This window comes from Anguilla anguilla, chromosome 3, assembly GCF_013347855.1.
Source record: "Anguilla anguilla isolate fAngAng1 chromosome 3, fAngAng1.pri, whole genome shotgun sequence".
In the NCBI taxonomy this organism is placed as follows: domain Eukaryota; kingdom Metazoa; phylum Chordata; class Actinopteri; order Anguilliformes; family Anguillidae; genus Anguilla; species Anguilla anguilla.
Window position 1 is genome coordinate 66,121,435 of NC_049203.1, and position 12,783 is coordinate 66,134,217.

Genomic DNA, 12,783 nt, shown 5'->3' on the forward strand with positions numbered 1-12,783 from the left:
CATAAAATAAAAAAATTCAAACCTTCTTATTTTAAGATGAATTGTTTAAAAACGTGACCAAGACTGACTTTTTTTTTTTTTTTTTTTTTTGCATGCTCATGTCTTCAAGACACACGTTTTCAAAGGCAATTTCATTCAAACGTCGAGGCATTTTCAGTCAGTTCAGTGTTGATACGCGCATGCGTGCGCATGCGTTTGTGGCGCCTCGCCATGCGAATGAGAGAGATGAGCTCACGTCGCATTGTTTCCCTGTGCATGCTTGCCCTCATCAAACTAATGCGACGCCTGCATTAAAATGCCAAGATTGAGAATCATCGTCTTCTTCCGTAGGTGACCACACGCGGCCGTTATACTACAGGATGCACGACCCCCCCCGGTCTGTCCTTGCCTCCCTAAATAAAGACACAGGCTGACACGTATCGTTATCTGTACATTAACCACAGCAAGGCTTCTTTCACAGAGCATCCGGCTGACAAAGTGGACAATAAATACAGTCGGACCCGAAGGCTTCAGAGAATAGTTGTTAATGTATTGGCACATTTGCGGAGGAACAGACCCGCGTTCCCGTAGCAGTGGGGGAAAAAAGGTATAACAGGGGGGGTCTGCCGCTCATTTAGATAATGGCTTATGCTCATAGTAGATTCGTCTGGGTCATTTAAACAAATCCAGCCTTAATTGTAATTCATTTAGCATTTGGATGCTTCATAAATCACGAGGGCCAGCGCGGCTCCTCGGGACCTTCCATTAGCCCCACTTGCTCTCGATCATCGTAAATCTCCGCCGCGGAGCAGGGCGAAGACCTGGGCGCATGCTGCGGGTTTACTTTGCGCCGAGGGAAGGGTTCAGTCTAACCGCAGCGTGCACCGTCACAGTGACTAAGAACGTGTTGCTTTAAATGTTTTTTCTGTAAAGCACTTTTTTTTTCCCCCAGTGAGGTAACAAAATGGAATTACATTTCAGAATCTGGCATTTTTGATTTGATGAAGCAATTTGTGCGTGTGTGTGTGTGTGTGTGTGTGAGTGTTCATGTGCGTGTGTGTGTGTGTGTGTGTGTGTGTGAGAGAGAGAGAGAGATAAACAAAAACAGTTTTGGCACGTGGGGCAGAAGTCAATGTGTAATTTGGATTTTCTAATGACCCATAATATGGAGATGGCGGGGGGATAGTATTGATTATGTCTTTATGAATTGCTGAACAGAAGGTACAGAGAAAGCTCCAGAATTCAGACAGCATGTGCACCTGAACCACAAGGGGGGGTGGGGGGGGGGGGGGGGGGCACGGTGCCTGCAGTTGGACAGATGCCTCTGCAGATCATATCAGAGGTCACCGTGGTGACCGTGACTCACCTCGGACTCTCTCTCTACTGTGGGGGCGGGGGGGGGTCACGCTATTCTGGAGCCGACTGTGACTGATTGATCCAAACGTACATTTGTCAGCCTGGAATAAAACAAACCAAAAAAAAAAAAAAAGCAGGCACATGTGGGGACACCTCAGTTCCTTCAGTTAAGCTGCACTGATGGGGGGGGGTCCTTTCACAGAGAGGTGACTTGCTCACTTTCTCACTACCCCCCCCCAACCCCACCTCTGAAATCACAACTAAGATGGGGTTCGTTATCGAAATAATCCGCAATGTAAATTTGGAGCAGAAACATCCATAAAGTTCAATGAAGAAAGGGAACAAAATTCAGATAATTAAGCGCCATACTTCATTTCCAACTCAATGCCTCCTTTCTTTCAAGGTTTAATTAACATCAGCAGGACCTCCTTTATCTCCGTACACAAGCAAAGTGCATTGCCCCTGAGAGACAGAAGCAGCTCTTGTTGTATAGTGCCTCTCTCCTGAGCCCGCACTGTCATATACAGTGTATAGTGCGTCATATGGCCCACAGCTGTTGCTTTTGAAATATGTTGAATCGCTGTACTGCTATGCTAAAGCTCTTAAAGTGTATACCCAAGTAGTAAACAACCTGACGTACACTGTGGAGCTGCATTGAGAATGGTATGTTTTGTGTGGACGCTGAACATTGGGACCTATTTTCGAGTGAATGATTGCCGTCTTGTGAGATGTCAGTGGTGTGGCGTAGAGTGCCTCAGGTGTACTGAAAAAAATAATGACAACAGGAGCGAGGGATAAAAGCCACCAGGGTCAGATTGAAAGCATCACAGAAGGAGAGTGGCATGATCAAGATGTTGGGTCTCTTTTAGCCGAGCCGCGGAGCGGATCACTTCATGAAAATGCATAGGAGCTCTGTCTAAGCACACAGACCCGCCCTCGCCCTTTCTCTTCAGCTGTCTGCAGCATCTGCTGTGAAATGTGGGGGGGGGGGGGCTCTGTGGAACCCCCACCCACCCAGACACACCCACACACACACACGCCCACTCACAACCCACACACACACACACACACACACACATACACACGCACACACACACACCCACACCAAAACAGAAACACACACACGCCCACTCACAACCCACACACACACACACACACCCAAACACGTGTGCGCACACACACACACACACACCCACAACCACCCACCTCACACACACGCACTTGCATGCGCACACACACACACATTCACGCACACCCTCAAACACGCGCGCACACACCCACACACATGCATGCACACTCCCTCCCTCCCTCTCTTGCTGTCATGCAGTGTCAGTGGGGAATAGTGCTTAGGACTCTGGTGTCTGTTCTTGGGGTGGGACACTGTTATTGTGCATTCAGGTCCGATTCCTGCCCCCGCTATTCTGCACTAATGGATTTCATGCATTGAAACTGACTTGCAAATGTTTTTTTTTTTTTGTTTAAACTACTATGTCTTTTTTATGATTAAAATGACTTCACACTATGATTCATCAGAGATATTTAATGGTATTTTGGCCGTAACATTCAGCATAGAAATTTTTAACACCACAATGCCTCAATTAAAATATATTATTGATTTAATTTCCCTTTAAACTGTCAGCCGTAAATGGGTCATACAATTGAGTGGGTGAGTAATATCCCTTCATAATTCATGCCTTTACATGTGTGGGCTTACTTGAAAGTATTATAAGACCTATCAAGCTGCTTTAGCTGTCTGAAATTATTTATGGTTTTTTTGAGTAATTTCTACAGTTAAACAGAAGCTGGCAGTAATAGCGTATGGCAACAGATTTGGGTGCATTTATGCATTGGCTCATAAGTGCCCAGTTCTGGGCCTGCATATGTGCTTATTCTGGGCCTAGCAGTAGGGAGATGCAGGTGTGCTGTCTGTGGGAGCATATGGATGCTTTTGGACATTGAGGAGCATGACGGACTGGGGCAGAGGTCATAGACCCTTTCCAAATTAGAAAACTGCAGTCAATAATCCCCCTCTTACTGGGCTGGGGACAATATGGACTGACTTTTCCTGTGTCTGTACTGTGTTTGTGTTTGTGTGTGTGTGTGTGTGCGTGTGTGTGTGCGTGTGTGTGTGTGTGTGTGTGTGTGTATATTGTGTCCACATTACACTTCTGCAACTGCGTGCTGTTAAGTGTTCTAATGCATGTGCTGTATGAGGGTGATTTCTGCCTGATCTTGAGAGAGCTGAATGTCAGTTTAAACTAAACGTATGCCCTTGGTTGGGATAGGTGAGCCCCTGATAGATAGATGAATGGGGGGCTATGTATAACTCAGTCATGGAATTTGCTTGTACAGTAGGTGGGGTTAACAATGCTCTAAGAAAAATACTCCAATTCAGAAAAGGGGAGAAAGAAGATAGATTACCTTACATCACAGGCATTTAGCTGATGCTCTTATCCAGAGTGACTCACACAACATTCTACATGGCATTTACAGCATACATCCATTTATACAGCTGGATATATACTGAAGTGATGCAGGTTAAGTACCTTGCTCAAGGGTGCAATGGCAGTGCTCTACCTGGGAATCGAACCTGTGACCTTCAGGTTACAAAACCAGTTCCTTACCCGTTATACTACGCTGCCAGGTAGAACTCGTTTTCTTATAATAGGCCAGCCCATAAGACAAGTATTCCTGTTTGTTTGTGCAATGGGAAATGTTTTCTCACTGTTGAATAGAAATCGGCATTTTGTCCGAGGAGGTCATCGGGCGCGTGTTTTTGGGACAGTGTGAGGGTCTTTGATCCGTCAATGGGGGGGCGGCCCTGGCCTCCGGATCCGCCTCCCTGCCGAAGCTGGTCTCAGGAGATGAAAGGCGTAATCCTCTAGGAAAATTTGCTGCCCGCTCTCCCGATGATGGGGATAACATTGAGATGCTGCGGCGTTGAGATGCTGCCGGAGAGCTGGCAGTCCGCTCACATGGGGGTCACGTGTTTTTACAAGTTTAATGGGCTGAGATGCCCGGCCTCTAATTCAGTAATTTGATAATGCTAAGCTCAGCCGAGACCTAATACACTCAGTGGTATGTTTAGCCTTCCCTCTCGGGAGAGCGGGATTTAGAGTATTACATCGATTAAAAATCTATTTACTGGATGAGTTATAATAAATATTTATTCAAAAACCATGTCTAAAAGGATTTTTTTTTCTTTTTTTTTTTGCTTTTAAAATATCCATTAAGGGAAGGTTTCTAGTCTTCAAATAATGCATTTTCTTGCAGTTGATTCACGTATCGATGGAAAACAAAATGGATTTCTGAAAATAAATGAAAATTGATTACTTGCGGGGGTTTTTATGTGTCTATTACGGAGTCTTTTCAAGCCTATTAATCTTTCAAATTGAAAAGAATTTTCTTGTTTCTTCACGGTATTTCTTTTTGACATTTGCTTGCTTCTTCGCCCTTCACTTCAACATTTGCTATTTGTGATGGTCAGTTATTACTGTTCTGTGCCTAATAGAATTTATGCACGCTGATGTCACAATCTGGTGCTCAGTCTCTTCCTCCAACTCTTCATTGCTGGAAAAAAGATTACTTCAAATCCCTCTTCAAAACCACCTGGGCATTGCACTGTTCTGTCTGCAACCAAAGCTGTGGAATATGATGACATGCATGCTGTAGCAATGCTGTTCAGTTTTGAAATGTTTTCTGCTCACACACTTGTTAATAGCCCAGTACTGGCTGAGTTGATTTGGTGGTGAACCTGTTCATTGGGCAGTGTTGAGTCCAATCGCTGTAGCTGGCATCTGTCCAGAGTGAGGATTAGCCATTAGCCGGCCTTGATTTATGGCTCATTGTCACCATGGCGATGTTGTCAGGCCTAGTATGTATCAGACTTTTTTTTGTGCTGAGGACACTTAATAGAATGGATTTATGATGCTTTTAACTTGATACTTACTCAAAGCTGTAGATTGTCTCATTCTTTCTTAGAAATATAACTTTTCATCACTGATGCCCCTGGAACATTTAGCCTGAATCCTGTACCCTTTGCTACTCGTTCAATGCCGACTGGATGATTGCTTCACCCCTTGAGATGTATTTGAGGCGAGTTTCTTAATATCCTGGACTCAAGGTCAGGAAGATCTCCCTGCAGTCCTGAGTCGAATGGCGCCTCGGGCAAGGGAATGGCCGTCACATCGGTGCTGAAGCATGTGTATCCAAAGGGGAGTTTGTACGTCAGCCTTATTGTACGTTGCTTTGGCAAATAAACGCAATGTAACGCGATGGGGAGACATGACGCACAAGTACAAACCCCAAAACATTGCGTTGCATCGATAAAAGAAAAAAGTGAAGCCTGATGGCTCAGTCAAGCTTGCAGTAAGTAAGGCGCAGCGCACGTTGTGGCTGTTCCGAGCGTCTCTTTCAGATGCAACTCCATTTTTCCAAAGCCGGTCAAGTTGCGTTCTCATCCGGTTAGATAACGCCAGGGAAACACGGATAATGGGTCCGCTTTTCCATTATGACGTTACGCAACCGAGAAAAAAAAAAAACTGCTGGTGTTTGCTCCACTTGGCTCCAGTTCAGTAGCCTCATTTGCTGATTGCATACCATATTTCCATATTACGCTATTAAATCATGGGAGGGTAACGATTTATTGTGCTTTTGATGTTTGAGCTGCGTGATGGAGGCTTTGATATAATCGGTTTTATGAGCTATTCTAGAAGTACCTGTTTTTAAAGATGTTTAAATTACTTGTGTCGTTTCCCAGTACTATATTGTGAATGGGAAGGAGAAAACAGCCTTCTATTGTTTTTGGTAAAATCTTTTAAATGTGTTAAAGGTTTCACATTAATGGATAGATAAGAAAGCTGTGTGCGCGCGCGCACACACACACACACACACACACACAGCCATATATACACACATATATGCACATGTATGCATGCACACACACACACAAACTGTGTGAATCTGTATATTTCAGTTGTCACAGTGATTGAATCTGTTGCTTTTTGCTCATATTTACTTTTACAGGAATCTAGGTTTGGCTGTGGTGTTACTGGTACTTTGAGTTGTTTAGTTGTTTTAGGTGTGGCTCACACCTTTTAACCACCTTTAGGATGACTGAAAAGTTCATAGTACATTACACCTAAAAATTGCTTTTTTGGATTTTGTTTCATACCCTGATACCTTTGGTTCCCAGGCCTGAGTCCCTTTCCCTGCAGCAAGTCCTCCTGTTCGCTGGGTGCTGTGCGCAGTCGCTCAGACACACCCCATCAAAACCCTACCGTAACGAGACGTGACAGGACTGCGGTATAACACACACACACACACACACACACACACACACAGTGTTACGCAGTCCTTACTGCTCTTCTGGGGTTATATAATTGCATTAGCGGGCGGAGCCACAAGTCACAAGGGCTAGTGCCCTTGCTGTCCCCAAATCACGGGAAAGCCAGATTAGCTGGAATTCTGTGGAAAAGGGCGCAAAGCCCGCTATCACATGCACGGGATGTTGCGTCCACTTCTGCCGCTGGCTCAGACGCTGAGGTCACCCTTAAGGCCATTTCAGTGAGGGGGGGGGGGAATAAACACAGGAGTGAAGGTATGCTGGCCGCTTACTCGCGTTCACAACAGTGTCGCGTCGTGTAATGTCCTCCCCTTTCTTCAGTGTGTGGGTTTTTTCCACGTGGGCGTTCAGACCAGACGGCGAATAAGCTAGCTTCGTCTCTGATATCTCATTAAAAATTTGACGTACTCCGCGAATAACAATGAGTCTCTGGCCACAAAAGATATTCAAGGACTAGAGGGGAAAAAAAAAAAAAAAAAAAAAACAGCACATTGACGTACCGGCCTTCGTCCGCCCGACTGTAAAAGCACTGCCAGAAGTGTGTGTCTGTCAGCTGTGATTACCCCCTCCTCCTCACCACCACCCCCTCCCCCTGTCCCCGTCCCCCCTCCTCCTCTCTCTGACTGTCCCGCGCAGCAGGCTACGTGGGGGTGTGCGTTTGTTTCCAAACAGAGGGGTCTGTCACCTGCTCCATCCCCCCCCGCTGTGTGATAAGCAGGTCCTAATGAGTCGAGTCGGTTCAGGCCCCAGCACTTTCTGTTTCCAGCGCTGGACAATGCAAACCCGACCGCAGCCCGAGCGCTCCTGTGGTTAGTTCGGCCTTTTCACCGGGTAGTGTATGGGCCGTCTGGTCTGGCCCCACAAAAAAAAAAAGAGGGGTTTTCCAGGCAAAAATTCCCTCCTTCGGCTTGCGCTATCGATAAACTGGAACAACGAACCCACCCTAAATTTCTTCTGTGAATATTCCACTGTGTGAATACAATATGCATGGCAATATTTCAGATATATACGTGCAATGCAAACTGCCCTGTGTAAGCCTATCCAATAGACAATTAATTGTAATAGTCAGTGGAGAGAGAGAGAGAGAGAGAGAGCATGCTGTATAAACATCAACCTGAGCTTTTGATTTGATTTTTTATGCCAACATGCAATGGGATTGTCTGTCACTGTGCTTTTTGCTAAATTACTTGAGTAAAAGGACCTTGCTGTGTCTCTCCAAGAGCCAGTTTTTTTACTGGGCTCATCAACAGTTCAATTTGGTTGGTTGACATTTTTAAGGGGAGGCATATTTCAGGAAAGCACTATAAATTTTTGAAGCCAAGATGCATTCAGGGTAGCAACAGTGCATCTGGAATCGTGAGATCAGTTCCTTTGTCACTCTGGGATCTATAAGCAAAGGTAGGGTATATGGAGCCAAAGTATGTTTTGTTTGCTATGAAATGTGGGCATATTTTTAAAATTATGTATTTGTTTTTGTGAAAATATTCACAAAACAAGCAATCACTTTAAGTTATTTTCTTATTAGATTTTACATGTTTACTTGCAGTTAGTAGCCAAGTTCAGTTAAGATTTGCACTTTATTATTATAACTTGATTTCTGTGTCACTTGGTAAGCAGAGAAAATGATGTGTCAATCATAGTTCAGTGTAGGGAAATGGTAATTGATCAAATTAAAAGCAAGTCAGCTTCTCAATATTTCTTGATTATGTCACATGTTCACCGCTCTAGGCCGGCCTCCCTCGGTGTACGGACCGATTTTCTCTTCATCTATCTTTCCAGTTTGGAGGCAGAACAAAAAAACTAATTGGTGGCCACCTGCTCTCGAGATGAAATTAGTTTCAGCATGAATAAACATTTGCTTATGAATGCAGCTGCATTTATCAAAACTGGGCAATATTTTAACCTCAGACTAGACTCGTGGAGCTGAGTAACTGTCACATGAAAGCAACTGGGGAAAATGTATTGGATTTTTCTTCAAGGTGTTATAGTGATGAGTATGGATTTGTAACAAAAAACCCACCAGAGTGATGCCTCTTAAGATAAAAAAGAACTGTACTTTGAGTGTAAAAAAAACTGTACTTTTAGTGCCGGGCCCACATTAACATCTGACATCTAAGAACTGACTTAGTTTCCAAACTCCAGTTTTCAGAATTGACAGGAAGATGATGCATACACATGGATGAATGGATGCCATTAAAATTTAATCTTCAGTTAAATAACGGACAAAAAAAGTGCAGCCACATCCATCTGTCAGTTCAGGGCAACCCGAGTTTCTTTCATTCCGAAATTGCCAATGATTTACCCCCTTCACCTCGTCTCCGTCCCCCTGTACAGATTGCTAATCTGATTAGTGTAATTGTTCATTTAGTACATTAGTTGTGGTGGATGTCGAGCAAAGTGACTGTGATTAGGTACGTTTTTTTTTTTTTTGGGGGGGGGGGGGAGGGGGGGGGCTTGCTTTCTTTTTTTAATGATGGCTGCTGTATCCAGGAGCCTTTTAATTCCCCTTTCACCCCTCCGGTTGCCGCCCCCCTTTTCACGGTGGCCTTATTTGGGAGGAGACAATAGACGGGGGGCCCCCGTCCCGTCCCGTCCCACGCAGAGTTGTGTGTCTGAGGCTGCGGAGCGATTCGGCTGAAAACCGGTCGTGATCGCGGCAGATGGACCTCAGCCCCGTCGGTCTCTCCCTCCGCATCTCTCCATACCTCCCTCCTCCTGCCCATCTCTCTTTTTATCCTTCCCTTCCTTCTCTCCCTCTTCCCTTTTTGTCTCAGTCTCGCTTTCTGTCCTCGTGCCCCCTGCACAACACTGTCTGCAGCCTTTTTCTCCCTGGTCATCCCTCTTTACTTTGTCTCTTTCTCCTCTCTGTGGGTCTCCTGTCATAAGCATTGTGAGTGGTTCTGCTCAATCAGGTTCACTCCCCCCCCCCCCCCCCCCCCCCACACACACACACACACACACACACACGCACGCATAATCACACATACACACACACACACACACACATACAAACACACACACATTGATGCGCACATACGCATACACACACGGGACACACACACACAAACACTGACACGTATACACACACACACACACACACACACACACACACTGCCTTCTGTACCCCCCTTGGAGGAAAGGGCCACCTTCAAAGGCTGCAGCCCCCCCTCTGCTGAACACATGTTAAACATCCCAGAGGCTGAGCCCCGTGAATTTACTGAGAGAGAGAGAGAGAGGGAGAGAGAGAGAGAGAGAGAGAGAGAGGGAGGCAGTGACAGAGGGAGAGGCAGTGAGAGAGAGACAGAGAGAGAGGGAGGCAGTGAGAGAGAGAGAGAGAGGCAGAGTGAGTGAGAGAGGGGATAGCGAGAGAGGCAGAGCAAGAGAGAGAGTGGGAGAGGCGGAGATAAAAGGAAAGAGCGAACGAAAGGGGTAGAGAGAGGGAGAGAGAGAGGCTGAGGGAGAGAGAGAGAGAGAGGCAGAGAGAGAGAGAGTGGCAGAGAAAGAGAAAGGGGAAGGGTATGAATGAGAGAGCGAGAGAGGGAGGGAAGTAGAGCGAGCCGGAGCGGCGAGAGAGAGGTGGAGGGAAAGAGAGGCGGAGAGAAAGAGAGGTGTCGCGGCGCCGGGTTAGCGTTTTGCTCCGAGCCGCACTGTGGATGTAAACTTCCTCGTCGCCGAGACCTCTGAGCTGTCGGCTGCTGTCTGTCGGATTACCATGTGCGTCCCCTGAAGTCCGTCCTCCAGCATGAACGAGCACCGTCAGGGTAAGGACAGGGGAAGCTGCACCACAGCTCCCTTTATCTTCTCTTTATGCTAAATTATCGGATAAGACTCTGCAGTGTTAGACTGCCGGTCCGGTGTTCTGAGTCGGCTCTCTTGGAAAATACCGCCGCATGTATTCAAGCTGTGCTTTTCTTTTTAAATTTCTTTTTAAAAAATTATTTTAAAAGGCTTGGTGTTGCATGTGCGCTCACTCTGAACTGAATTAAGTTCTCTTCAGGTTTCACACTCCCCCCCCCCCCCCCCCCCCCCCCCCCCCCACCCCCCTCGAGTGTGGAACGAGAGAGTTGATTTAAAGTTTAAAAGGGCTCGCCTCCTTCTCCTCACAAAGGTGTGTGCCGCCTGTGACTGTGGAGAGGAGGATTCGGGAGCGGAACTATGCTGTGACGTGCAGCCTGTGTTTTAAGTGCAGCTTTTCAAATTGCAGCTTTGAGCGTCAGTGCTCCCGGCGTGGGGAAAGAGCGCTTCTGTGCGTCTCAGATTCTTTGCGCGTGCGGGACCCGATAAGCCCCCCGTAAAATACACCCGTTATTTACTATAGCAAAGGGGAGGATGGGGTGGGGTGGGGTGGGGTGGGGGGGGGGGACTGTCCCCGTGCCCTGTTGCTATTAGCAACTGCGCTAGGCTGAATTGGCGCACGGCTGTACAGTAAAGTGGCTTAATGCTGATTGATGCCCAGGGAATGGAGTCCAGGGTGCGAGGAGGACCAAAACAAACCTCTGAGCTCTGAAATGCTGGAATGCATTTTTTTTTTTTTCCCTCAGCCTGATTAAGGTTTTTTTTTTCTTTCTTTTTCTATCGAGCGCTTTAATCCTCAGTGACAGTCGCTCAGTGACAGGTCCTGATCGTATTTTCCACCAGGCTGTGAGTGACGAAGATCATACTTTTTGTGCACATTTATTTTATTTTATTTATTTAAGGTGGTAGTAGGGAAGCCAAACGTTCCCCCTTGGTCCGAGCATGCTGAACACATGTGCCTTGCTAGCCCCTCCGGAGCCCTGAAACCTCTCCTTCCACATGTACGGAAAGAAGACTAATTACAGAAGCTCCTGACCACGAGTCAGTAGTTAGGACTGATGGCACTTATTTAGATTGGCTAATGACTGCACACTTTCAGCTCACCAATTAAGCGTAATTGATTTCCACAGTTAGCGGCCGCCGCTGGCTAAGTTGCTCAGCAACTTTTTTTTTTGCGTTTAGTTCAGTCTGGTTGCGTGAGCGGAAGAAGGTGGTTTATGCTCTTGCAGGGGCTCAGAGTTCAGAGAGCCGTTCGCACAGGACAGGTGTGCGCTGTCGTGGAGACCGTGCACGCCGCGCCGCACCTGATGACAGGTGTCCCGCACAAACACAAAGGAGAAGCCCAGGTTACGGTGTCCTTATTGTGCCCAGCCAGTATTGACCTAGAACCAGATTATAGTTTAAGTCAGTATTGGTGGGTTGACTTGTATTTAACTGCAATATCTGCAACAGACTATTTGTCTGTAGAAATTGTTTTATTAAATTTGTAATGATGCGTATGCAGCAAGCTTGGGTTCACTAGCAAAGAGGGACTGCCAGCAATTATTGAAAAAAGGAATCACTGAACAATGTCCACGTTCAGTGTATTTAAAAAACCAGCTGTTTTATGGAAACTTCCTGTAGACCAGCGGCATATAGAAAGTGAAGATGCGTGATGCAATGCAAACTGCAACTGTGTGAGCACCAAGATGTAAACAGACACTGGATCGAAGCTGAGGATGGAATGAGGAATTTATTGAGCTGTGGCGAGAGCACAGGATCACACATTTGACCTGTATGCAAACAGCTGCCAGCACCAACAATGGAAAAGGGTAAACAGACCTGAAATGCTGTGCTGTGCTTTGTTGGAAAAAGTAGGTGACATAATGTGTCCTGCATTCGTGGAACCTAATAACCTTTTCAGGCAGCATTAGCAGACAGTGGGCTGCATTGTGCTGCTCCAGAATTGTTGTGAACCACAGTAAAATTCCTCCATTTCTAAAGATGTGGCATCAGCCCAGACGACCCCAGTTGTTGTTTTTTTAGCACATTGGTGTGTGTGTGTACGTGTGTGTGTGCGCGTGTGTGCGCGTGTGTGCGCGTGTGTGCGCGTGTGTGCGCGTGTGTGCGCGTGTGTGCGTGTGTGTGTGTGTGTGTGTGTGTGTGTGTGTGTACAAGGACCTACTCTGTGTGCATCTCCCTCTGCTGTTGGCAGAGGAGCAGGTAAATAAATGCATGAGGTCTTCTGCTATTGCAGTTAAATTAACATCATGCCCTAAATGGTTTCCACAGATCGTTGTCTAATTCATAGCAGTTGAAGTCAATTTGCT

At 46.3% G+C, this 12,783-nt stretch overlaps 1 protein-coding gene across 5 annotated transcripts in view; it reads left to right on the forward strand.

Moving 5' to 3' along the window:
- The window catches only part of LOC118222531 (nck-associated protein 5-like), a 153,458-nt gene that overhangs the window by 37,314 nt on the left and 103,361 nt on the right, over window positions 1–12,783 (forward strand). Inside the window, exon 1 of one of the 5 annotated variants that reach the window (XM_035408188.1) lies at window positions 10,228–10,440. The exons of the other annotated variants lie outside the window; for them this stretch is intronic. The gene's annotated coding sequence lies outside the window, so the exon portion shown is untranslated. Of the gene's footprint in view, window positions 1–10,227; window positions 10,441–12,783 lie in introns of those variants that run through there. 5 annotated transcript variants of the gene reach the window in all.